This window comes from Bubalus bubalis, chromosome 18 (assembly GCF_019923935.1).
Source record: "Bubalus bubalis isolate 160015118507 breed Murrah chromosome 18, NDDB_SH_1, whole genome shotgun sequence".
Lineage (NCBI taxonomy): Eukaryota > Metazoa > Chordata > Mammalia > Artiodactyla > Bovidae > Bubalus > Bubalus bubalis.
Window position 1 is genome coordinate 43,702,241 of NC_059174.1, and position 25,133 is coordinate 43,727,373.

At 46.4% G+C, this 25,133-nt stretch overlaps 1 protein-coding gene across 3 annotated transcripts in view; it reads left to right on the forward strand.

Annotated features, from left to right (window-relative positions):
- Window positions 1-25,133, forward strand: part of CHST8 (carbohydrate sulfotransferase 8) — a 143,668-nt gene that overhangs the window by 40,988 nt on the left and 77,547 nt on the right. The window contains exon 1 of one of the 3 annotated variants that reach the window (XM_044932192.2): window positions 24,187-24,203. The exons of the other annotated variants lie outside the window; for them this stretch is intronic. The gene's annotated coding sequence lies outside the window, so the exon portion shown is untranslated. Of the gene's footprint in view, window positions 1-24,186; window positions 24,204-25,133 lie in introns of those variants that run through there. 3 annotated transcript variants of the gene reach the window in all.

A 25,133-nucleotide genomic window follows, 5' to 3' on the forward strand; every position in this document is an offset into this window, starting at 1 on the left:
ACTGTTTTACTTATTCCCTTCCAGTTTGCATGCCTTTTATTTATTTATTAATTTTTCTTGCCTATTTTTTTGCGGCTAGGACTTCTAATACTATGCTGAATAAAAGCAGTGAGAGTGGGCATCCTTGCCTTTTTCCTGATCTTAGAGGAAAAGCTTTCAGATTTTAACTGCTAAGTATGATATCAGCTGTTAGCTTGTCATATATGGCCTTTATTATGTTGAGGTATGTTCTCTCTATATTCATTTTGTTGAGAGTTTTTAATAATAAATAGATGTTGAATTTTGTCAAATGCTTTTTACTTGTCTATTGAGATGAGCAAATGATTTTTATCTTCCATTTTTTAGTGTGGTATATTACACTGATTTGCAGGCATTACACCATCCTTGCATTCTTGGAATAAATCCCATTTGATCATGATATATGATTCTTTTAATGTATTGTGAAATTTGGTGTGGTAATGTTTTGTTGAGGGATTTTGCTTCTATGTTCACCAGGGATATTGGCCTGTAGTTTTCTTTTCCTGTGGCATCTTTGTCTGGTTTTTGTATAAGAGCGATATTAGCCTTGAATTTGGAAGAGTTCCTTCCTTCCTCTTTTTGGAAGAGTTTCAGAAGGATTGGTATTAATTCTTGTCTGAATGTTTGGTAGAATTCCCCAGAGGGGGTGTTGTCTTGCTCTAGACTCTTGTTTGTTAGGAGGTTTTTGGTTACTGATTCAATCTTCTTACTAATAATTAGTCTGTTCAGATTTTCTTTTTTAAGTAATTAATTAATTTTATTTTTGGCTGTGCTGAGTATTCATTGCTGCGCATGGACTTCCTCCAGTAGTGACAAGCTGGGGCAACTGGCTAGTTGCGGTGTGTGGGTTTCTCATCGTGGTGGCTTCTTCTGTTGCAGAGCATGAGCTTTAGAGTGAACGGGCATCAGTCATTGTGGCACGTGGGCTCTAGAGCACTGGCTTCATAGTTGTGGCCCACAGGCTCAGTTGCCCCTCTGCATGTAGAATCTTCCCAGAGCAGGAATCAAACTCATAGTACCCTGAATTAGCAGGCGGGTTCTTAACCACCAGGGAAGACCTGTTCAGATTTTCTCTTTCATCATGATTAAGTCTTGACAAGTTGTATATTTCTAGAAATTTACCCATTTTTTTCTAGGTCAGCAAATGTCTTGATGTGTAATTGTTCATAGTAGTCTCTTCTGATCTTTTGTATTTCTGTGATATCAGTTGTATTGTTTTCTCTCTCATTTCTGATTTTATTTATTTGAGTCATCTCTCTTTTTTTCTTGGTAAGTCTAGCTAAAGGTTGTCCATTTTGTTTATCTTTTCAAAGAACCAGTTTTTAGTTTCATTGATCTTTTCTAATGTCCTTTTAGTCTCTGTCTCATTAATTTAAAAAAATTTATTTGTTTATTTTGTGTCTTTGTCTGGTCTTAGTTGTGGCATGAAGCATCTTTCATTGCAGCTTGAGGGCTCCAGAGTGCATGAGCTCGGTAGTTGCCATATTCAGGCTTCTATCTAGTTATGGAGCATGGACTTAGTTGCCCTGTGGCATGTGGGATCTTAGTTTCATGACCAGGAATTGAACCCATATCCCCTGCATTTGAAGGTGGATTCTTAACCACCTAATCACCAGGGATGTCCCATATTTCATTCATTTCTGCTCTGATCTTTTCTTTTCCTTCCTTCTACTAATTTTGGGTTTCATTTGTACTTTCTCTAGTTCCTTGAGGTGTGAAGGTGGCTCGGACAGTAAAGTGTCTGTCTGCAATGTGGGAAACCTGGGTTCGATCCCTGGGTCGGGAAGCTCCCTTGGAGAAGGAAATGACAACCCACTCCAGTACTCTTGCCTGGAAAATTCAGTGGACAGAGGAGCCTTGTAGGCTATAGTCCATGAGGTTGCAAAGAGTCGGACACGACTGAGTGACTTCACTTCACTTTGTCTGATGTATATCTATTTAAACTTTCTTTTGGTTTGCATTTGCATGGATTATCTTTTCCCACTCTACACTTTCAATCTACCTGTATTCCTACATCCAAAGTGAGTCTCTTATAGGCAACATATAAATGAGTCTTGTTCTTGTATCTATCTCCTTTCTATGTCTTTTTTTTTTTTTTTTTTTTGGCCACACCACATGTTATGTGGGATCTTATTTCCCAACCAAGGATCAAACCCTTGCCCCCTGCATTGGAAGCCCAGAGTCTTAACCACTGGCCACCAGAGAATTCCCTCTATGTCTTTCAATTGGAAAAGTTAGTTCATGTACATTTAAAGTAATTATTGATACATATGTGCTTATTCTTTGTTTTCTGGCTGTTTTATAGTGCTTCTCTGCTCCTATCTTCTCTTGCCTTCTTTGTGATTTGATGACTTTCTTTAGAGGCATGCTCATATTCCTTTCTCTTTATCTTTTGAGTATTTACTATAAGTTTTTGCTTTGTGTACCATGAGGCTTACACATAACAACTTATAGCTGTAATAGTCTATTTTAAGTTGATAACAACTTCAGTTTGATCCCACGGCAAAGCTTAACATTATTCCTCTCCCATTCCCTCATTCCCCATGTTTTATGGTTCTGATGTCACATTTTACATCTTTTTATCTGTTGTGTCCCTTAACTAATTGTTGTAATCACAGTTGTTTATACTACTTTTGTCTTTCAACCTTCATACTAGCTTCATAAATGATTAAAGTGCATTGAGTCGGTATTTTTCTGAAAGGGACCTCAAACATGCCAAAGTCAGCCTCATGGGCTATGCGTGTGTGCATTCCTGGGTTTGTACACACCGAGGCTGGGCCACATAGGTGCAGCCAACATCACTTAGCCTTGAAGCGTGGAGTTTGTAGAAGACTGAATGGTGCATTCGTTGTGTCTGTGTCCCAGCAGATAATACCAGCCTCGTGTGGATGTTGCCCAGAGACTCTTTTCCTGGTTCTGGGCTTGGTAGTGGGAAGGGCAGAGGGAGAAACAACATAGGAGAAAGCCTTAACGCAGCGCCCAAACGGAATTTCCTCCCCTGCTGAAAGTTAGATCCAATTCACACCCTCACACAGCCTGAAGGCTGGTGCCGGCTCTGTTTGATAACATCACAGCAAACGGCCGCCTTGTCTCTATTTTGGTGCTTGCCACTGCTGCTTCTCTCTGCACCTTTCAAGAGGCGTTCCTTCCCTTCTGGAAGGCTGGGGTGCCAAGCTCCCCCAGCTCCTTCCCATTTTGGTAAATTACGGGACAAATGGTGCCAAATTGTTCTCGTCTCTTACACGAAACTATTCGTAACCAGTTTATTTTCTTTTCCTCCATTGAATGAGCACGTTAAAACTAAAATTAAGTCATTACCCAAAGCACAACGATCCCCTTCATAATTACATCCTCTTAATTGGCATCTGAGGACCCAGCTCATTTTTATGCTTGCTGGAAAATGTCTCAGTCATATTTAATGTTTTTTTTTTTTTTTTAAGGTTTAAAGGTCAACAAGAATATCTTATCTTAATTTGACAAGCATGCAAGAAATAATGCAAGACTGGTTTATGTTCAGGTAATGCACAAAGAAATCTATAAATCTGGCTGGGGGAATATGAGATGATGCCATATCGGAACCATCTGCCTTCATTCTCAGAAGAATCAATACCACGAAGAAAGCACCGAAGATGTAGTGATTTATGCCTTTGTGTCGGTGGAGAAATATTGGCCATTTTTAGAGTCACCTCATATCATCCTAAAACAACAGGGCCTGAAGGGAAGAACGAGAGTGGCCATAACCCTGCACATGTCAGAGAGCAAATCTGACACTTGGTTTTTAATTGTCTTGGCTTGAGAAAGGATGATTCTGAGGTCCCTCCATGCCCCTAACTCTGCCCCCTCTGCTATTGTATGTGGGAAGGCTGCCATGAGTGCTGAGATGTGGAAGGGAATTAACTAAATTGCGTCTGAGTGATTGTTGCCAGGGGATAGCGGCTTAGAGCTTGGGGACCCTGGGTTTTCCATACTAGGCATATTGCGTAAGCCCCTGCCTTCCTTTTTAAAAAAAACTTTTTATTTTATTTTGGAGTATAGTTGATTAACAATGTTGTGATGGTTTCAGGTGTACAGCAAAGTGATTCAATTATACATATACATGTATCTATTCTTTTTCAAATCCTTCCCCCATTTGTTGCTGATGTTCAGTCAGTAAGTCATGTCTGACTCTTTGCAACCCCATGGACTGCAACACGCCAGGATCTTCTGTCCTCCAGTATCTCCCAGAGTTCACTCAAATTCATGTCCATTGAGTTGGTGATGCCATCCAGCCGTCTCATTCTCTGTCGCCCCCTTGTCCTTTTGCCTTCGGTCTTTCTTAGCATCAAGGTCTTTTTGAATGAGTTGGCTTTTTGCATCAGGTGGCCAAAGTATTGGAGCTTCAGCATCAGCCCTTCCAAATAATATTCAGGATCTATTTCCTTTAGAAGTGACTGGTTTGATCTCTTTGCAGTCGAAAGGACTCTCAAGGGTCTTTCCCATTTAGGTTGTTACGTAATCCTGATCAGAGTTGCTTGTTCTATGCAGTGGGTCCTTGATGGTTACCTTTGGAGAGCCTTCATGGGCTGGGAGGACACACAGCCTCGGGGAACTCCACCCTCCAGCATGATGGATGTTGGGGCTTGGTCCTGACCAAGATGGGAAGAGGTACTGTGGCTTTGTGGGGGAGGGAAGGAAGGTCTCTGAGCAATAGGGTTTGGAAAAACAAGTGGTATTGTTTCACCACCTTCCCCAGAGGGTCAACAGTAGTAATTCTCCAGGGGGATGGGAGGAAGAGGGACAGGCAGATGAAGCTCCGGCAGGTGTATCAGTATCTGGGGAGGGAGAGGAGGATTTGAAAGGCTTGAAAAAGAATATTTTGTCATTGGAGAGGCGTTTTGTGGAGAGGGTTCAAAATATAAAATTAGATTTTCATAATCAAGCCATAGAAAGGAAAGCTTCTCTCAATTCTCCTGGCAGGTGGGAATCTGGAATTTTGAATGAAAGAGATTCTGAGCTTTTACTCTCTGACACTTGTGTTGTGTATATTGTGGACTATTATTGTGTGTTTATGTTGACATGTGTACTGTAGTTCCCATTATACATCATAAACATATGCAGTTTCTGTTTTACAGTGAAGATATGCTTTGGGGAAAAGTTTGATTTTTGTTTTTACTAAAGAGTAGCACAAAAAAGAGACTGTGAGGTTGTTACATCTTCAGTTCTATCCTTTCCAAGAGTTGAAGTTGGTCCTAACACTACACAAGCTGGAAATCAAAGTAAAATCATTTCCATCACCACAGTACACTGTGCTCACCACTTATGATGCAAAAGAAACCCATAGCCATATTCCTGCTTCTTGGAGCCTATGTCTGGATGGGTGCCTGGCTTGCCCCACCACCCTCTGCCTGCTGTCCCTGAAGGTCACACTGCCATCTACAAATCAAATTGAGCATCAAGTTTTGCTTTCTTTGGCCCTTTCTGGGACAAAACTAATAATAATGATGCATGAGGTTTATATCAAGGGTAGATTTGTCTGTAGTGCAAAGATGAGGTGCACCTTCCTTGGCAAATTCTGGTCAGTCATGCCAAACCACCCTCATAGCTTAAAATGTTGGGCCAAGATCACATGAAATTTATTCTAAAGTCTGTGGGTCTAATTTTCCCCTGCAAAACGTCATTCTCTGCTTCACATGAAAGAAACTAGCATTATCAGGATCTTGTCACCAACCTGTACAAAACTCTTGCACACTTCAAGGATACAGACTCTCACCTTTTGAAAGCTCCCATGAAATCTACACTGAGGCAGCCAGACCTTGCCTTAGTGAAGAAGCTGAAAACATAGCCTGGAGGAAATCCATTATGAGGGTGGCAGGGTAAAAGTTTTGCAAAAGGTCAGATCTATTATTTGGCTATTAGTTGTGATGAATGGGTGATAAAGGAAACCATGCATAGCTACGTAAATGTGTGGGATCCATGGCTCGGGAGCCAATCTGAGAGGAAATGCTGTTTTTCTAAGCCTTGGAGACTACCAATAGAATTGATTATGTCTCTGAACTGGAGTCAAATTTCTTCGAAGTAAATGAGCTGAATTGGAAAATAATATTAGACTTTCATTAGGGGTGTTCTTGCAATGCCAAATTCAAGAAAAGGCCTCTGTGTGTGTGTGTGTGTGTGTGTGTCTTTGTGTGTCTGTGTGTGTGTGGATGCAAGGGAAAGCCTCATAAATATTTTCAGAATATACTCCATCATTCTCTGCCAAGTTTCAGTGTTTGCCAATTTTTAAAGAAGACGTCAACCTCGCTAGCAAAATAATTAATTTTGTTAAAAAAAAAAAACACCTCACAAGAACCAGAAACACCCACCCAATGCATTGGATGCCGTGCTGTTTCCTTAATTCTGTGAAAATTTGCATGCCAAAGAATTTGGATTGCCCACTGGGTTCTCTAGGTCTGAACTGAAATTGTCAAAAGCGCTTGGTGAATAAATGGGCTGAAGGTAGACGTTACCATATTTTGGGGCTTTCCAAGTGACTCAGTGCTAAAGAATCTGCCCTTCAATGCAGGAAACCTGGGTTCTATCCCTGTGTCAGGAAGATCCCCTGGAGGAGGAGGTGGCAACCCACTCCAGTATCCTTGCCTAGAAAATCCTATGGACAGAGGAGCCTGGCAGGCTACAATCTAGAGGGTTGCAAAGAGTCGGACAAGACTAAACGACTGACTGTATTATATTTTTAATCATCAGGGAAAAGACCAACTGCATTGAACTTACGAAATTGATCATTGTGAAGTTTTCAGCACACTCAGCAGACATGATTGAAATAGTTTTGCAAACACAGAACTTCAGAATAAATATCAACCCCATTGCTCATCGTGATACGTGTTGTAGAGGTTGCCCAAGGCCAGCACAGGCTGCAGAGGCATAGTGCTTGGAACGGCTGCTTATTTTCCCTTCTTGATGAAGTGCTTGAGGGCCAGTTTCATGGAGGCCCTTTCCAGAAACGTCACATTTTTCTGTAGGTCTGCCTATAGCCTTAGTCCCTGAAACATTTATCAGAGACCCCTGTTGGAAGCTTCCACAGCTCCCAGTTCTTGCTGATTTTCAGGCTTTGCTAGAAGCAGTTGTTTCTTTGGGTCCAGGTTGATGGATTTGCCTGGCAAAAAGCACTTTTGGGGATCTCTGTTTGTCTTCCCCAAAGCAGCCACTAACATGACGGAGCACTGTCTGTGTGCCAGGCACTTCTCTAAGAGCATCACCTTTATTCATTCAGTCCTTATAACAATTTGGGGAGGCAACCATTATTACCCCCATTTTGCAGATGGGAAAACTGAGGCACGAGGAAGTTAAGTCACTTGCCCAGGAGCTACAGAGTTGATGAGTGATGGAGCTGGGATTTGGACCCAAGCAACCTGGCCACTCCGGGCCTTCTCAGTCATCACTGTACATCTTATTATCTCATTTCCATTTTGCTCACATATACCAGGCAGCTGAGTTTCCTGCACTGCTGGGTATGAAAACCAGCTGGGAGGGCCAGGCTTGATGTAAAGAGTAACTTACAGTTTTTTTCAGAATCCAGAATACTCACCTGAGAAAAGCTCAGCAAGTGGACCTGAGACACGCAGTGATATCCGAGCATCAAAGTAAAAACATGTAATTTTCAACGTCATAATAAAGCTGTCTTCCAAAAGTGCCAATTCTCATGAGAATGGCAGACATGGATTTTCATGTTGTAGCTGAAATTTCTCACTTGGATTATTACAATTGCCTGTTGCTTGTTTCTGCCCTTGCCTACCTACCTACATGGCTGAAATGTAGGGGTCCTGCTGAAATCAAGTCAGATAACGTCTTTCTTCTCTCCCCAGCTCACTGAGTCAAGGCCAGCACCCTCTCAGTGGTCCATGTGTGCTAAGTCGCTTCAGTCATGTCTGACTCTTTGCAACTCTATGGACCATAGCCTGCCAGGGTCCTCTGTCCATGGGATTCTCCAGACAAAAATACTGGAATGAGTTGCCATACCCTCCTCCAGGGGATCTTCCTGACCCAGGGATTGAACCCGTGTCTTTTATGTCTCCTGCATTGGCAAGCACATTCTTTACCATTAGTGCCACCTGGGAAGCCCTCAATGGTCCCTGATTGGCCCTTTATTACTTCTTTTACCTTATCTCATTTCACCTTCATTATGTTCATTTTTCCCAACCCTCTGGGTGTCAGGAATGCTCCCACCCCAGGGCCTTTGCACAGGCTGTTCCCTAGATGCCCACATGGTTCAAATGGCACTTCTCAATGAAACCTCCACTCACATGCTTAGGTCTTAAGACTACCTCTATCCTCCAACCCTCCTATACACTTCACCCTGCTATTTTCCTTTTCTCCATAGCATTTATCACTCTCTAGGCAGTGGCACCCCACTCCAGTACTCTTGCCTGGAAAATCCCATGGATGGAGGAGCCTGGTAGGCTGCAGTCCATGGGGTCGCTAAGAGTCGGACATGACTAAGCGACTTCACTTTCACTTTTCACTTTCCACTTTCATGCATTGGAGAAGGAAATGGCAACCCACTCCAGTATTCTTGCCTGGAGAATCCCAGGGATGGGGGGCCTGGTGGGCTGCTGTCTATGGGTTTGCACAGAGTCGGACACAACTGAAGCAACTTAGCAGCAGCAGCAGCAGTATTATTTGTAATTTACTAATTTATTATTTTGGTAGCACTATTTCTTTCCTGTGTGTGTGTATGTGTGTGTTAGTTGCTTAGTCATGTCCAACTCTTTTGAGACCTCATGGACTATATCCTGCCAGGCTCCCATGGGATTTTCCAGGCAAGAATACTGGAGTGGGTTGCCATTTCCTTCTCCAGGCGATCTTCCCAACCCAGAGATCGAACCCAGGTCTCCTGCATTGCAGGCAGATTCTTTACCATCTGAGCCACCAGGGGAACCCTGATTGGAACATAATTCTACAAGGGCAGAATCTTTGTTTTGTTCACCAGTAGATCCCTGTTGCCTAGAAGAGTGCCAAGCACATAGTAGGTGCTCACTAAATATTTATTACTTATGTGGTTACCTCTAGAGGGAAGGGAGGGGTTAAGTAGTAGGAAGGAACACAAAAGAGACTCCAAATATTAGTAATTGGCCTATTCTTTAAGTTGAGGGTAAGTATACTGGTTGTTCTTTATATTATTTTAATATATTTTTTGTCTGTCTGAAATGTTTCACAGTGAATTTTCAAGAATCAAACTGGGTCAAAAAGTAAGATTTATAAATGGCTCATATTAGTGGGATAGTCCCCTTCCCCATCCAAATGAATTACTTCTGTGTACCATCCTGTGTCGGATGAGTTGGACACGCAAAGAGTCGGACACGACTGAGCGACTGAACTGAACTGACCTGAACTGAACCATCCTGTGTCAGTGGCTAAGAGTTCAGGTTCTTGTTGTTGTTCAGTGACTAAGTTGTGTCCGATTCTTTGTGATCCCATGCACTGCAGCATGCCACGTTTCCCTGTCTTTCACCACTTCCCAGAGCGTGCTCCAACTCATGTACATCGAGTCGGTGACGCGATCCAACCATCTCGTCCTCTGTCGTCTCCTTCTCCTCCCGCCTTCACTCTTTCCCAGCATCAGGGTCTTTTACAATGAGCACCAGGCTCTTTGTATCAAGTGGCCAAAGTATTGGAGCTTCAACTTCAGATTCTTAGGGAGATGCATTTGTAACTGGGGGATGTGGAGGTGAGACAGGCTGGGACCTGAGATCTGGGACCCTTACAGTGCGTGTACCTGGCCAAATATCTCCTGGAACAACAAAATTCAAGAAAACTATAAGTGACTAAAACTAACTGTGTGCTTGTGAAGTTGGGGCAAATTACGGACAACAAGATACAAGAATACCGAAAACCCCAACTGCCACTCTGAAGATCCAGGAGCAAAAGCAGGGTACCGTGCATGCCCCCGCAGGCAACATCACCAAAGGAGTGGGCAAACCACCTAAGCCACCCCTCTGGCCTGACCCCTGAACCCACCCCTACCCTCACCCCACATAAGGAAACAACTCACTCTCCCTCACTGCAGCAGGGGCCCCAGAAAAGCCTTGTGTGAGTTTCTTATCTGGTCTTATCAATTTCTATTGATTGAGGAAAGCCAAGAACCCTGGTCAGTAACAGAGGGACAGAAGGAGAAGGTGGGGCAGGGGCTCTGACCATCAGGGCAGCTTGACTTGGAGGGTGGGCGAATTGAAGGGACCCTGAGCTGACTTGCAGAACTGCCCATCAAAGCATGTTGGGGACAGCTGAGAAACAAGAGTAAGGCTGCACCGGGCCAGCTTCCATAAGCAGGATGCTGAGGGGGTAAGGGATGTGTCTGATGGTCCTTGGCAGAAGGACTCACGTCCCTTCTGTTCTCCAGAGGAGAGACAGAAAGAGGAATGATGTTTCCCAAGCCACCAGGAAGGTGGAAAGGGGTGAGTTCAGGCACCTGGTGAAAAACTCGGATGGGGGCTCCTCTGGGTTGAGATTGACCGGAGCAGGACAGAACTCAGATCTCGGCTCTGTGACTTCCTGTGGCCCCGTAAGATCCCCAAATCCGCAAAAGGAGAGCCAGTTTCTGAGCGCCAACTGTGTAAACACTCTGACGGCCACGGCCGGTGGTCTACAGATGAGGAGGGCTGGTCACAGCCAGGACAGATCCTGTCTTCATGCTTGATGGGCAGCTTCCCAGGTGTTGACCAATGCCTCTGGAAAGTACAGCTCCTTCAGAGGAGTGCCATTGATCAGGCAGGACGGAAAACAAGTGGTGGCTATCGTGACAAGTGAATATTCACTTGGCAGTGGGAGAGAACATGCAGAGATTATGCCTGCGATGACCGGCTGGGCAGGATCAATTCAGGACACAAGGTGGACCAGATGTCTAAAGGGGCTGAGGCTCGGGAATTGGAGGGGGAGAGAGAGCCAGAGAATGACTGGGACCATGAGGTTGCCATGTCACTCCACTCACAGCTCTCTGGATGCTGACTGAAACTGGGGCTGATGGAATGCTTCTGGGATGTTGGGGGCGGGGGATCCTATTTGAGGCCTCTATCTTCAGATAGATCATTCACTGCACAATGGCCCCCAGGCCTGGGAATATCTGTGTGCATGGAGGGGGATTAAAGGCCATTGCACATGCAGCTGCTGGGAGAGAGACGTGGTCTGCTGAGCCTGCCTCCATCCAAGGGTCCCGCCACCCTCTTGGACACACTGAGGGGAGGGACTTTGATGAGGTCCAGCTGGAGCCATCTCTAGTCTCTAGTTGTACACATGAGGACTCGAACCAGAGGGGCTGTGAGATTTGGGAACCAGGGTCCTGTGTCGTGGTCCTCTTCGCCCTGGGATAGGTGGATGGATGTTTGGATTCACCCACATCACTCTGGGAGCCCTGGTCCTTAGCTGGAAGCTTCCTCGACAGAGGTGAGAGGTCATCACTGCTGGTCTGGGAGGTCAGCATCCCGTCAGCTCGTTGCCAGGTGCCTGGTCACCTAGGTGAAGCCCTCCCCCAACCCCAGTCCCAATTAACCATCTGTTGGAGCTGCCACCGACATGGGGGAGGGACTCAGTTCCACTCCTCCATGCAGGCTGCTCAGCTAATGAGAGGGTTTGTGAAATTTTTAATTATGGCTTCCATGCCTGGCTTAATTATTTGCATATGGCTTTTACAAGTGAGAAGAGGACGCCGGCGTGCAGCGCGTCTCCTCAGCCCCACATTTGACTTTAATTAAAGGCAGAACCTGAGGTCTTTCCATCACTAATGATCGTGGAAAATTAGCTTCCAATTCCCAGGGGTTGCCAGAGTGATGCACCCTGAGGCAGAAGGAGGACGGAGGGGGGAGAGGGGGGCACCCCACGGATGGCAGATGGTCCTGCTGGGCTGCCACCCCTGAGTGCTCCCCCCCAGCCCAGCCTCTCACTGCCTTCCCTCTGGGCCCTGCAGAAAAGGGAGCCTTGTTCTCCTCTGCCAGGGAGGAGGCCTGACCCTAGGCAGCACGGTTGGGGTGGGGGAGCACCGCTGAGCTGGGAGTGAGGGCCACTGCGGTCATTGTCCAGGCGCTGGGAATGGCCTGGGCTGCAGCTGGACTGCTCCCAGCTGGTGGCCACAGGGCAGGGAGGTGAGAGGTTCTGGATCCCACACACATTGGCACACACATCCACACACATCCACACATATGTCTACTCATGCACATATTCATCCAGGCACAAGCACATGGGCCTTCACCCACTCCATCCATAGGCCAGAGTCACAGAGACAGGTCTGCCTGTTTACACATATATGGGCACCCATGTAGTCACATAAGCATTCATGCATGAGTGAAGGCCCTCTTCCTCGCTCTTGTGGTCCCTCAAGCTCTCACTGTGTCTCAAGTGTCTGCTTGGGAGCCAGGGGGCCAGTGTTGCAGGCAAGGTGTGGCTTAGAGAGGGCTCCTGAGAGCAGCAGAGCAGCCCTGATCACCCCCGTCCTCTACCCCCTCCCCCGACCGATACAGGTCTCTGCTGGTGAGTGTCTGGAATATGCCTTCCTTGGTCACAGGCACGGTTGATTCCACAGTCAGCAAGAGGAATGGTGGAGAGCATGTCCTTTAGCTTAGCCCTGAATTCAAATCTGACCACCAGTTCCTAGCAGTGTGGCCTTGGGTAAGTTACTCAGCCTCTCTGAGTCTGTTTCCTCATCATTAAAATGGGGGTATAGTTGTTCACACAGCTTTTGTATGGAGCAGACGAGATAACTGTGCAGTGAACTCAGTGGCCAGTTCCAGGTCACCCCTCCCTCCACCTCTTGTTCCCTAGTCTTTGAGTTTGGGAGGGACTCAACCCAGCCTCAGCTCCTGGGAGGCCAGTTCCACCTCCACTGGTTCCAGGAAACCCAGGCCTGCATTCCCCCAGCCCCAGAGGGGTCATCAGCTCAGGGTTCAGTTGGGGATGGGACTCTGTCCTGTTATAATGAGGATGGCTGCAAGCTGGACCGTGGTTCAGCCATCATACAACCATAAAGGAGCCATCTGAGGATACAGCCTGTGTCTCAGGGACCCTTATAGTGCTTGTAGAGGAGTAGAGCCCCAGGAAGGACCTGAGTCCTAGTGACACTGTGAAACTTTGAGATTCCCACCAAGCTGGGGTTTTCTATTATTCACCTCCAAACATGTGCTGGTTGTCACAGGGATCATGGCAAATGCTGAGCCTGACACTGAACACAATTGATGGCAACCACTGAACCAGGCAAGAGCCGGTCTCCTGGCAACACCCCAGCTCCTCCGTCTCCCACCGAGGATGCTGCCCTGTAGGTGAGGGCTGAGTCTTCTGCTACAGGGGTATATTCCTTTGCTGAGGCTGCCATTAACAGAATACCACAGGCTGGGGGTGGTTAAACAACCCAAACGTGCTGTCTCAGTTTTGGAGTCCAGACATCTGAGATCAAAGTGGTTCCCTTTGAGGACGGTGAGGAGGAGTCTGTTCCAGGCCTCTGGGGGATTGCCTGCAGTCTTTGGCATCCCCTTGGCTTGTGAATCTCTGCCTTTATCCTCTCAGAGCATCTCTTCATGTGGATGTCTGTGTCCAGATTTCCCCTTTTTACAAGAACATCAGTCCTGTTAGATTAGAGGTGCACCCTCCTCCAGTGTAACCTCATTCTAATTCATTACCTCTGCAATGATCTTTTCAAATAAGATCCTATTTTGAGGTACTGGGTATTAGGACTTAAACCTATGAACTGGGAGGGAGGGACACCATTCAGTCCATAACAGGCACATTTGAATGTGAGCCTGTGTGTGTGCCACTACTCTGTGGGGATCCTACGTCATGACTCCCCTGTCTCACCATAGTGACTGTCCTCCAGGCAGAGATAGATGCCCTGGGCTGGAAGCCCCTGTTTCTGCCTGAGTGCCATCCACTTCCAGAGCTGTAGGAAGCCACTCCTGACCAGCGGGGCTGCTGCAGCTTTGCTCCAACATGACTGACTCATAAGCTTTTTCTCCCCTTAGCTGATCTTGCACAAAATTCCTTGAACTGTTAGGCATCATTTTTATCCAGTGATCAGGTGCTTTGCTTTAATCCAGGCTTTGCTTTTCATGGCACAGGCAGCAGTAGTGGAGCCCAGGCCAAATCCAACTTGAATATGAGTTTTTTATTGGCTCAAGTCTATTTTTAAAATGTACATTGCTTGCCAATTGGAGAATCAGGAAATTTCAAGTTACAAATCCAAGTTTACAAACAGGAAAATCTGAAGATTTGGATCCACTACCAATGGTCATTTAAAAAAGAATTTTCATATTGAAATTTCATATGATTATTTGACCCTGTGGACTGTAGCTGACCAGGCTCCTCTGTCCATGGGACTCTCTAGGCAAGAATACTGGAGTGGGTTGCCATGCCTTCCTTCAGGGGATCTTCCCAACCCAGGGATAGAACCTGGTTCTCTTGCATTACAGGCAGATGCTTTACTATCTGAGCCATCAGGAAAACCAATTTTAGGAAATGGGCTGCTTTAAACAAAGCTTCACTGAAGACTATCGATTGGCCATTCTGAGTCTCATATCATAAAAATATGTATTTGCACCCGTGTCTTCCTGTTTTTAGCAACCTGTAGAGAGTCAGGACTCAAGTGCCCCTTCACATGCAGAGTGGTACAGGGCACACCATGGGGCCTGTGTGGATACCATTCTGCTTTCAGATGTTCCCAGTTCACTGGGTGTTGCCCACCATTCCAGCCTGGCAAGCATGGCATGTTCAAGGTTGTAAAGGTTTAACCCTTTCCTGCCTGTGTCCTTGAGACTGAAAGATGAGGACATCTAGGACTCAAGACTTCAGAAAATAGATTACAGGCTCAGGGAGAGAAAAGCTAGACCCGTCCCCACCCCCACCCTTGCTTTGTAAGTTGTTCAAGGTAAGCAAAAAAGTCAACAGAACCATTTGGAAAGAGGGGCAAGATCAACCGTGGGGATCATCTGCTCCACAGGGAAGGGGCGGGGACCCAGCAGCCCACTCCACCTGCCCTGAGCCTCTTCCCTGCATCCCAGAACAGCATCCCATCACAGCAGGAATCTTCACAAAGAAGCTTATGCTGTCGGTCTCCCAGAGACTGACTTCCTGGTTGAGAAAACTGAAGCTCAGAAATGTAAAATAATGATGCTCAAAGTCTCCTAGAGAGAAAATTTAATGTTAAGAAGCTGACAGTTCAGAGTCCAGTGATCTTTTCTCTACACTAACTTCTCACTGTTAACTTGTGTCGGAGGAAAGCCCACGGCCTCTTTAAAACATACAAGGTAGATGCCTTGCCTGGCCTTGGGGCTGTCAGGAAATGGTAAGATATGAGACTTGGTACTCACAGGCCTTGTGGGACATGCTGAGACATTTAAACTTGGACCACGGGGGAACTGGGGGCACTCAGATGGTTTTAAACAGGGAAGGACAGCAAATGCAATACAGGAACTGGGATGGAGGTGGGGAGCTGTCCATGACCCCAGTACTGAATCAGCCTCCCCGAAAGGCTGGGAAACATAGGACAGGTGCAGGGAACCAAGTCTACAGTTGGATGTAGGGGGAAAAGGAAGGGAGTGGAGGTTGGTCCTAAATTTATGGCTTTCCAACACTCTGTGATGAAAGAGGGGGAAGGCTTTGAGGGGGAGGAGACTTGAAATACGGGAAGTCAAGTGGAGGAAGAAATGAGGCAGAAGCTCATGAAGAAGGCAGGCTCCTACCTCACGCATAGCCACTCATTAGAACTTCCAGGTCACTCACAGTCTTGGGCTCTTCCTGAGAGCTTGAGAGAGACCCGATTCTCCACACAACAATCAGGACAGAGCCAACAGACTTGATTGTTCTGCCATATTCTTAGTCTTTGAGCCCTCAGGTTGAAGGAGCCAGCCTGTTCTAAGAAATCCAGGGACAGTCATGCTGGACTAGTAAAAATCAAGAATGTGGTGGTCAGCCCTGGAGCCAGCTCAGAAAAGCCATCTTTGTCCCACAGGACACCCAGGGGATACCTGCCAGGCTCCATATGACCTCAATTTCAAAAGGACTCAGCTGGCCCTAGGGTACAAGCATTCCTCCCCTTCCTCCCTCCTCTTCCTAACCTTTCATCACTCACCACACATTGCCCAAATACCTCCTCTGTGCCAGGCACTTTTGCCAGCTGGGAACACAAAGGCAAGTCCTCTGGGGGCAGCACAGGGAGAGGGATTCCCTGGAAGGAAGCCAGCCCTCCTTGCCATTCTCTCCTCCTCTGGAGTCTATGGATTGCCATTTGCAACTTGGCAGCAGCTGCACCCTGCCAGGGGCCAGGGCATTCTGGGTTTACTCATACACTCCTTTCTGCCCATATTATACCCCAACTCTCAATTTTGAGAAGTAAATATGCAATTTTTTCCTCCCTGTAATTTTCCCTGCTGTGGCTGTTGGATGTCAGAGCAGCTGGAAAATGTGAACAGCTCAGTGCTTTCTAAAAGTAAAAGGAGGCCGTGCAGCTTCATACATCGTCTGCTGCTCTTGGCAAGATCCGACAGCTCTGCTGGGAGGGAAGATGCTCTCCAGGCTGTACTGTCAGGGGAACTTTTAACCCAAATAATCCATGTCCCCGCCTACCACTAGCAATGAGATAATTGCCAAAAAGTAAGTGTATGTGTGCGCACGCACGGGCACATGTGTGTGTGTTGCAGAGATGTTAGTAGAGGTGAAACGAAGGTATCTGCTTATGCAGTCAAACTTTCTGCTTGTTCCTCAGGAGACTTTAAAACCCTCGTGTCTCAGTAACTGAAGGTCAGGACAGTCTGATCTACGCTTTTGTTTGGAAGAAGCGAGTCAAAGAGATCCGGGGTGGCTTATTTACTGTGTAACCTTGACAATGTTTAGTCTCTCTGGGTCTTAATTTTATCATTTGTAAAACAGAGCAGAGGACTTGGAGATATGCTTCCTCGAGCCCCTTCCAGGAAGGACTTACTGGCCACCCATGGGACAGGGGGGTCAGCTGTAAGCTCCCTAAGGATCTGCAGGAAACTGCCTCATCTCATGTCATGCCCTTCCCTGGGAACCCTACATCCAGCTACCGAATCAGGTGGAAGCATACAGGCACAGCCATTTCTGCTGGCTGCTGGGCACTCTGACAGCCGACAGCCACTCCTGAGCTCCCATCAAGGCTTTGTCAAACCTGCGTCCCTAACCGACTTCTCCTTCTACTCACTTCCCCGTCCTCCCTTTTCTCTCCATAGATATTGAACCTTGAGCACATCTTGCACCCCAAACTCTATCTCAACCTCTCCTTACAGAAAACCAATCCTGTGACAAACAGGGATAAAGATTTCTACTTCGAGAGGTTATTGTGTGAAAGCTAAATGGGATGTTTATGTAGTACCCAGCATAATGCCTGGAACATTAACAAAGCATGACAAATGTTTATTCCTTTTCTCTTAAAAGCTGTGACACCCAGAAAGAGAAAAATGAATATCGTATATTAAAGCATATATATGGAACCTAGAAAGATGGTACTGATGAACTTATTTGCAATGCAGCAGTGGAGACACAGACATAGAAAACAGACTTACAGACATGGGAAGTGGGGTAGGAAGGAGAGGGTGGGATGTATGGAGAGGGTAACAGGGAAACATGTTACTGTATGTAAAATAGACGTGCTTAATCTCAGTCATGTCTGACTCTCTGCAACCCCATGGACTGTAGCCCACCAAGCGCCTCTGTCCATGGGGATTCTCCAGGCAGGAATACTAGAGTGAGTTGTCATGCCCTCCTCCAGGGGATCTTCCTGACCCAGGGATCAAACCCAGGTCTCCTGCATTGCAGGCAGATTCTTTACCAAGTGAGTTACCAGGGAAGCCCAAGAATACTGGAGTGGATAGCCTATCCCTTCTCCAAGGGATCTTCCCGACCCAGGAATCGAACCGGGGCCTCCTGCGTTAGCAGGCAGATTCTTCACCATCTGAGCTACCAAGGAAGCCCCAACAAGCTGAGGACAGGCCCCGCTGGGACAAAATAGGTAGCCAATGGAAATTTGCTGTATGACTCAGGGAACTCAAACCAGGGCTCTGTAACAACCTAGAGGAGTGGACTGAGAGGGAGGTTCAAGAAGGAGGGGACACAGGTATATATCTATGGCTGATTCATGTTGATGTTTGGCAGAAGCCAACACAATACTGTAAAGCAATTATCCTTCAATTAAACATAAATACATTTTTTAAAACTTAAAAAAAAAACAACAAAAAACTGATGCTAAGCCCCATTCCAGGCCTTGCAAAGCAGTTGTTCATAGCCTGTGCTCTGTGATACTGGTTTGGATAAAGTCCAGAGGGGAGAGTGGCCCTGAAAGTTCCTTCCAGCTGCTAAGTTTAAGGACCTGGCAGAGGACTGTGGAGCCAGCCTTGTCCCTGTGAAGTTCATTATCCATGGATCACATCAGCCCTCTTCAAGGTTCCTCACCGAAAAGAAATCGAGCATGCAAATACTCTTTTATCATAATCACCACGTATCCACAGGGTAATTCATAAAAGAGCTGGAAATATATTGAAATTCAATATTGTTTTAGTCCAAATCAATATTAATAATTGTTTGCATTTTTAAAGTGCAATTTGCAATGGAAAAATGCACAAAGATCAACCAGTAGTTGCTAACACATCAAATTTTCCTGTTAAAGGCATATTCCCTTACCTTTAAAGTGTTTCTTATACAACAGAGGATGGCACTGATCCATGAAAATGTTATCTATTATTTACATGCACAACATTAGAATTTGGCTTCCATTATGCATGAGCTGAAAGGCCAGTAACTTTCAAGGGCTTGATTTTTTTAATTACACTTCTTATTTTGAAATAATTATAGATTAACATATGGTTGTAAGAAGTAATACAGAGAAATACTGTGTACTCTTTATCCATTTTCCCCCAGTAGTCATGTCTTGTAAAACTGCAGTGTAGTATCCCAGTAAGAATGTTGGCATAGATACAGTCAAACTAGAGGGCATTTTTATCACCACAAGAATGCCTCATGTTGCCCTTTTACATTCTTTAAAAATTAAAGATTTTTAGATGACAACGGTGACCATGAACATGGTGGGACTTAAATCATTAGCCCTGTTTAGACTTTTAGACTTCTGCCTTAAAATGATTTTTATCATTAAATGAGGCACTGTCCCAGCTGGACTTGATGGGTTCAAACATAGTGTAGTGGTTGCCTAGGTAGAGTGGACCCAGGAGAGACTCGCCTCAACCAGGCAGGCCTCAGGCATGACTGTGGACCAGAAAGAACCTGAGAACATATTTTCCAGTTTGACACTTGCATGAGGGTCCTTTGTCCTTTACAATAAGGATAAGATATTCTTGAAGGGAAACAGTTTGGCAGCTTTGGTTCATAGAGACACAGCGTTGACCCAGATTTGTGGCAAGGGACAGTCAGCAGGTGTGGGTGAGGGACATCTCGCCAGAGTGCCACCTGCTCTGCCTGAAAGTGGCCTCCTGCAAATACAATTCACAAGATGTCTTTCTGTTCTCCAAAACGTGTTAGTCACACCCTAGAGCTGCAAGGAACTTGGAAACTCATCTACAGTGCTTATTCTGGGTGCAGATTGATTCCAAGATTAGGCAAATCAAGTCCTAAGGGTCAGCAGTTAAACTGGAGGGACAGCCAGGCCCAGAACCTGGGCTCCCTGCTCTGAGTCTTGCTGGCATCCCATGACATCTGGCCACTTTGTGGGGAGCGGCTGCCTGGGTTTGTAAACCCATTTCCTCTGTATTCTGGTCATGTTTCACACAGGCATGAACTTGACAATTCTGGTCCTTCTTGGCTCCTGGGCCTGCACCTGCGGAATGAGTGAAATGATAAGATAGTGATTTCTGCTCAGTTTGCTTTCACTGATTTTTGATTGAAGTAAAATCAATATTGTTGTTGTTATTTATATACATAATGTAAACCATTTTAACCATTTTTTAAGTCCAAAGGCATTAAGTACATTCACATTGTCATGCAGCCATCACCTCTGCACTTCTCCAGAACTTTTTCATATTCTCCAACTGAAAGTCTGTCCCCATTAAGTAATAATTCCCCATTCCCCCGCCCCTGCAGTCCCTGGTAACCGCTATTCTACTTCCTGTCTCTGAGTTTGTCTACATGGGATCATACAGTATTTGTCCTATTGTAACTGGCTCCTTTCACAGTATAATGTCCTCAAGGTTCACTCATGTTATACCATGAATTGCTTTTACTGGTTTTTGATCAACCCATGTAAACTACTATTCATGGGGTTCTCATGTTAAAAAAGGAAATGGCAACCCACTCCAGTGTTCTTGCCTGGAGAATCCCATGGATGGAGAAGCCTGGTAGGCTGCAGTCCATGGGGTCACACAGAGTCGGACACGACTGAAGCGACTTAGCAGCAGCACCATGTTAAAAAAAAAAAAATGCACAGAAGAACTATACAAAGGAGATCTTCATGACCCAGATAACCACGATGGTATGAGCACTCACCTAAGCCAGACATCCTGGAATGCAAAGTCAAGTGGGCCATAGGAAGCATTACCATGAACAAAGCTAGTGGAGATGATGAAATTCCAGCTGAGCTATTTCAAGTCTTAAAAGATGATGCTGTGAAAGTGCTGCACTCAATGTGCCAGCAAATTTGGAAACCTCAGTCGTGGCCACAGGACTGGAAAAGGTCAGTTTTCATTCAGTCCCAAAGAAAGACAATGCCAAAGAATGTTCAAACTACCGCACAATTACACTCATCTCACACACTAGTAAAGTAATGCTTAAAATTCTCCAAGCTAGGTTTCAATAGTACATGAACCGAGAACTTCCAGATGTTCATGCTGGTTTTAGAAAAGACAGAGGAACCAGAGATCAAATTGCCAACATGTGTTAGATCATAGGAAAAGCAAGAGAATTACAGAAAAACATCTATTTCTGCTTTACTGACTATGCCAAAGCTGTTGACTGTGTGGATCAAAACAAACTGTGGGAAAATCTGAAAGAGATGGGAATACCAGACCACTAGACCTGCCTCCTGAGAAATCTGTATGCAGGTCAAGAAGCAACAGTTAGAACTGGATATGGAACAATGGACTGCTTCCAAATATGGAAAGGAGTCCATCAAGGCTGTATATTGTCACCATGCTTATTTAACTTATATGCAGCGTACATCACTCAAAATGCACAAGCTGAAACCAAGATTGCTGGAAGAAATATCAATAACCTCAGATATGCAGATGACACCACCCTTATGGCAGAAAGTGAAGAGAAACTAAAGAGACTCTTGATGAAAGTGAAAGAGGAGAATGAAAAAGTTGGCTTAAAACTCAACATTCAGAAAACTAAGGTCCTGTCATCTGGTCCCATCACTTCATGGCAAATAGATGGGGAAACAGTGGAAACAGTGATCAACTTTATTTTTGGGGGGGCTGCAAAATCACTGCAGATGGTGACTGCAGCTGTGAAATTAAAAGACACTTGCTCCTTGGAAGAAAAGCTATGACCGACCTGCTGCTGCTGCTGCTGCTAAGTCGCTTCAGTTGTGTCCGACTCTGTGCGACCCCATGGACTGCAGCCTACCAGGCTTCTCCGTCCATGGGATTCTCCAAGCAAGAACACTGGAGTGGGTTGCCATTTCCTTCTCCAATGCATGAAAGTGGAAAGTGAAAGTGAAGTCGCTCAGTCATGTCTGACTCTTAGCGACCCCATGGACTGCAGCCTACCAGGCTCCTCCATCCATGGGATTTTCCGGGCAACAGTACTGGAGTGGGGTGCCATTGCCTTCTCCCATGACCAACCTAGACAGTATATTAAAAAGCAGAGACATTACTTTGTTGACAAAGGTCCGTCTAGTCAAAGCTATGATTTTTCCAGTAGTCATGTATGGATGTGAGAGTTGGACTGTAAAGAAAGCTGAGCACCGAAGAATTGATGCTTTTGAAGTGTGGTGTTGGAGAAGACTCTTGAGAGTCCTTTGGACTGCAAGGAGATCAAACCAGTCAGTCATAAAGGAAATCAGTGCTGAATATTCATTGGAAGGACTGATGTTGAAGCTGAAACTACAATACTTTGGCCACCTGATGCAAAGAACTGACTCCTTAGAAAAGACCCTGATGCTGGGAAAGATTGAAAACAGGAGGAGAAGGGGGAAACAGAGGATGAAATGGCTGGATGGCATCAACAATTCGTGGGCATGAGTCTGAGCAAGCTCCAGGAGCTGGTGATGGACAGTAAAGCCTGGTGTGCTGCAGTCCATGGGGTCGCAAAAAGTTGGACACAACTGAGTGACTGAACCGACTGACCAATGCAAACTACAGTTTTGTTTGGGAGTTCCCTTGCATCATACTGTATTTTAAAGGTTTGAGAATCATCCATTTTACAGTATCTAAATGACAAATATTTGTATTGTATGTTCTAATATACTCATACATATAGAAAGAGTCATCATTTAGTCTTCAAGCCCCATGTTTCGAAATCTGCTCTATCAGACATGAAGATACAGAAATGGCATCCTGGTGGTGAGTGTGCCTAGGGTGTTTGGGAGCGGTCAGTTTTGTCAGGTTCCCTGGTTGAGCTCAGTTCCTTGTCTCTTCTTCAGTCATAGGATTGGACTACTCATTGAACCTGATTCCAGCTCAGACCTGATCAAAACAGACCCTCAGCTCCCTGAAACAGAAATGACCTTTTTAAAATTCCAGGTTCATGGAGTGCCTCTCTCCAGATGGTCCAATCACCTCTATTAACTCACACTCGTTCAACATGTGGCAAAGGTTATTGATCACCTGTGCCAGGCACTGTGCTAAGTGCTGGGAATACAAAGATGAGCGAAGAGTCCAAAACAGGCATGAGAATGCTCTCCACATAGTGGAGGAAGGGCTGTAACTGAGATACCCGCGCTCACAAGACTGAGGATACTGCCTGCAAGCTGGTGGGGAGGGAGTTAGTTTTTTTACCTGTAGGATTATTTTTCCATACCCTGTCCTTTATTTAGGGTAATAAAGTACCCTAAAAATATAAGTTCTGGGCAGAGATGATACCCATAGTTTTGTTTATTCCTAATAGCAAAGAGGACACTGCAGCCTGTGACATCTTGGCCAGGCTCTCAGGACCCTCCTGCCATGGCTGTGTGTTTGCAGGCTTCCCTTTGTCCTCTTTGTATGAGCTGGGCTGTGGTGTTCCTTGTGGGGCCGTGGGGACAAGGTTTGGGGCAGTTTGAACCTGATTTGTACCTCGGCCTTCACCTCAGGGTCGCCTTTCTCTATCCCTGCAGACAGCGTGGGAGATTGGAGGGAATCCCTGCCTTGTAACAAGGGAGTGGTTATCAAGTAAATTGCTTCCCCCAGGAATGGGGTGCAGTCGTGCCTGCCCGGATGTGCTGAGGCTGGGCCCTGCCCATTTCAGGACCCAGGTCAGCGCTCCGCCGTGTCAGCGGTGAGGCAGGAGTCTGCAGCCCCGCCTCAGAGTCTTGAGCCCTTGCAGCCATCCGTCATCCTCAAAGAGCATTGCAACTTTATGCCTGTGCATAAAAACTGGAGGGACTCGTCCCAGAGTTTGCGGCTGCCATCGCCGCTGCCGTTAGAGCAGTTTTAATTAGCTGCAGGATTTTAATGAGCTGAAATCGAGAAGAACCCCATCTCAGAAGTAAGCAGGAGCTGAACACAGGGAAGAACTCTGACAAAAACAGATGGAGGTGGTGTTCTCAGGGGACTGGGCTGTGTGCTTTGTTTCAGCAAAGAGCAAATGAGTTACCGAGGCCAGGAGGCTGAGGAGGGAAGCTGGTGGGTCAGCCCCAGCGCCGGCCTTGGTGGGGGCAGAGCTGGAAGCGTGGCCCGCTGTGCTGCCGTAGCGGAATGCTTGGTGCCGGATTCAAGGTGACGGCAATGTCTGGCTCCATTCTCCTCAAGTTGCCATAGCAGCCTCTCTCCCGATGAGCAGCTTCTCTTGGAGCCCTCAGCCAGGAGGGACGTCACTGTTCACTCCTGCCGGTTCGAGGAGGAAGCGACTGGACAGAGAACTTTCCCAGGCCTGGGGCCCGCACACCCAGTGGATGCACCCACCGGTGCGAGGCTGGACGCCTCCTCCTGCCTCCAGTGGGGCACAGGGGTGGGTCTCCACAACCTGAGGGGGTCCTCTGGGTGACTGGGGGGAGTATCCAGGCCTTGGAGCATCCGCAGCCAAGTGTGTCCTTGGAGCCGTCCGTCCGTCTGCCTACCGGCCCTTCGCCACTGGAGGTGCGTGCGTTTTGGCTGAATTCCCAAGTCCTTGCTTGTGCCCTGAAGTGAATTTTCTAGAGACAAAATTTTAAATCAGATAAATAAGGAAATAGGAGAAATCCTTGGCCCTGCCCTGTGTCCCAGGAGGTGTTTACAAGATTAATTGGATTTCTCTTTCTTCCTGTAAAAATTGGTGACGCCATTCAGGGCCTCAGGGAGAGAAGCCGCCGGGAGCTCTAGGAACTGTGAAGAGGGCAGGACCTTCTGAAATCTCAATGGGCTATTTATTTTTCTTGCCTTACCCCTCCCCCTTCCACTCCATCATTTGAATTTTCTTCTTGTCTGCTGATCTTAGAAGGGAAGTAGGAGAAGGTTCTTCACTTATCATTGGAGTGTGATGTAGTGTGTGCTGAGCCTATACCCGTCCCACTGGGAGTGGGGGCTTGTGAATGTGTTTGTCGGGTCCTGGGCAGCCCACCTCCAGCCTTGACTGTCGTGTCCCCTCCCCAGGCAGCAGCTCAACTTGCAGGAGAGGGAGACAGCCTTTGAACATCATCTCCCTGTGGCCTTGAAAATAACATGTGACTTTGAAGACAAGGACTCTCATGGGGACTATAGGGGATCAGATGTGCCCACCGTCTGGAGTGTCTGGTGGTCTGTTGGTGATCTCTCACCTACCTCTCTTTAAAGGAAGGAGTTTCCTACAGATTCTGTGATGTTGTTCTTTCCCTCCTGGGGCCTTGAAGACTCAGTCAGGCTGCAAACCATTCCCCCAGGAGAGGAGGCAGGCTAACCTTTGATTCCTGTTTGCACGAAGCAGGGAGTTAGCTAATCAGATGGTCTCCAGTGAGAGCCAACCCTGGGAGAAAGGCCCAATGGAGGGGTGGGTGCTGGGGTCTGAGGCACAGAAGCTAAGTCTGGGCAGGGGAAGCCATGCATGTCTCTAAC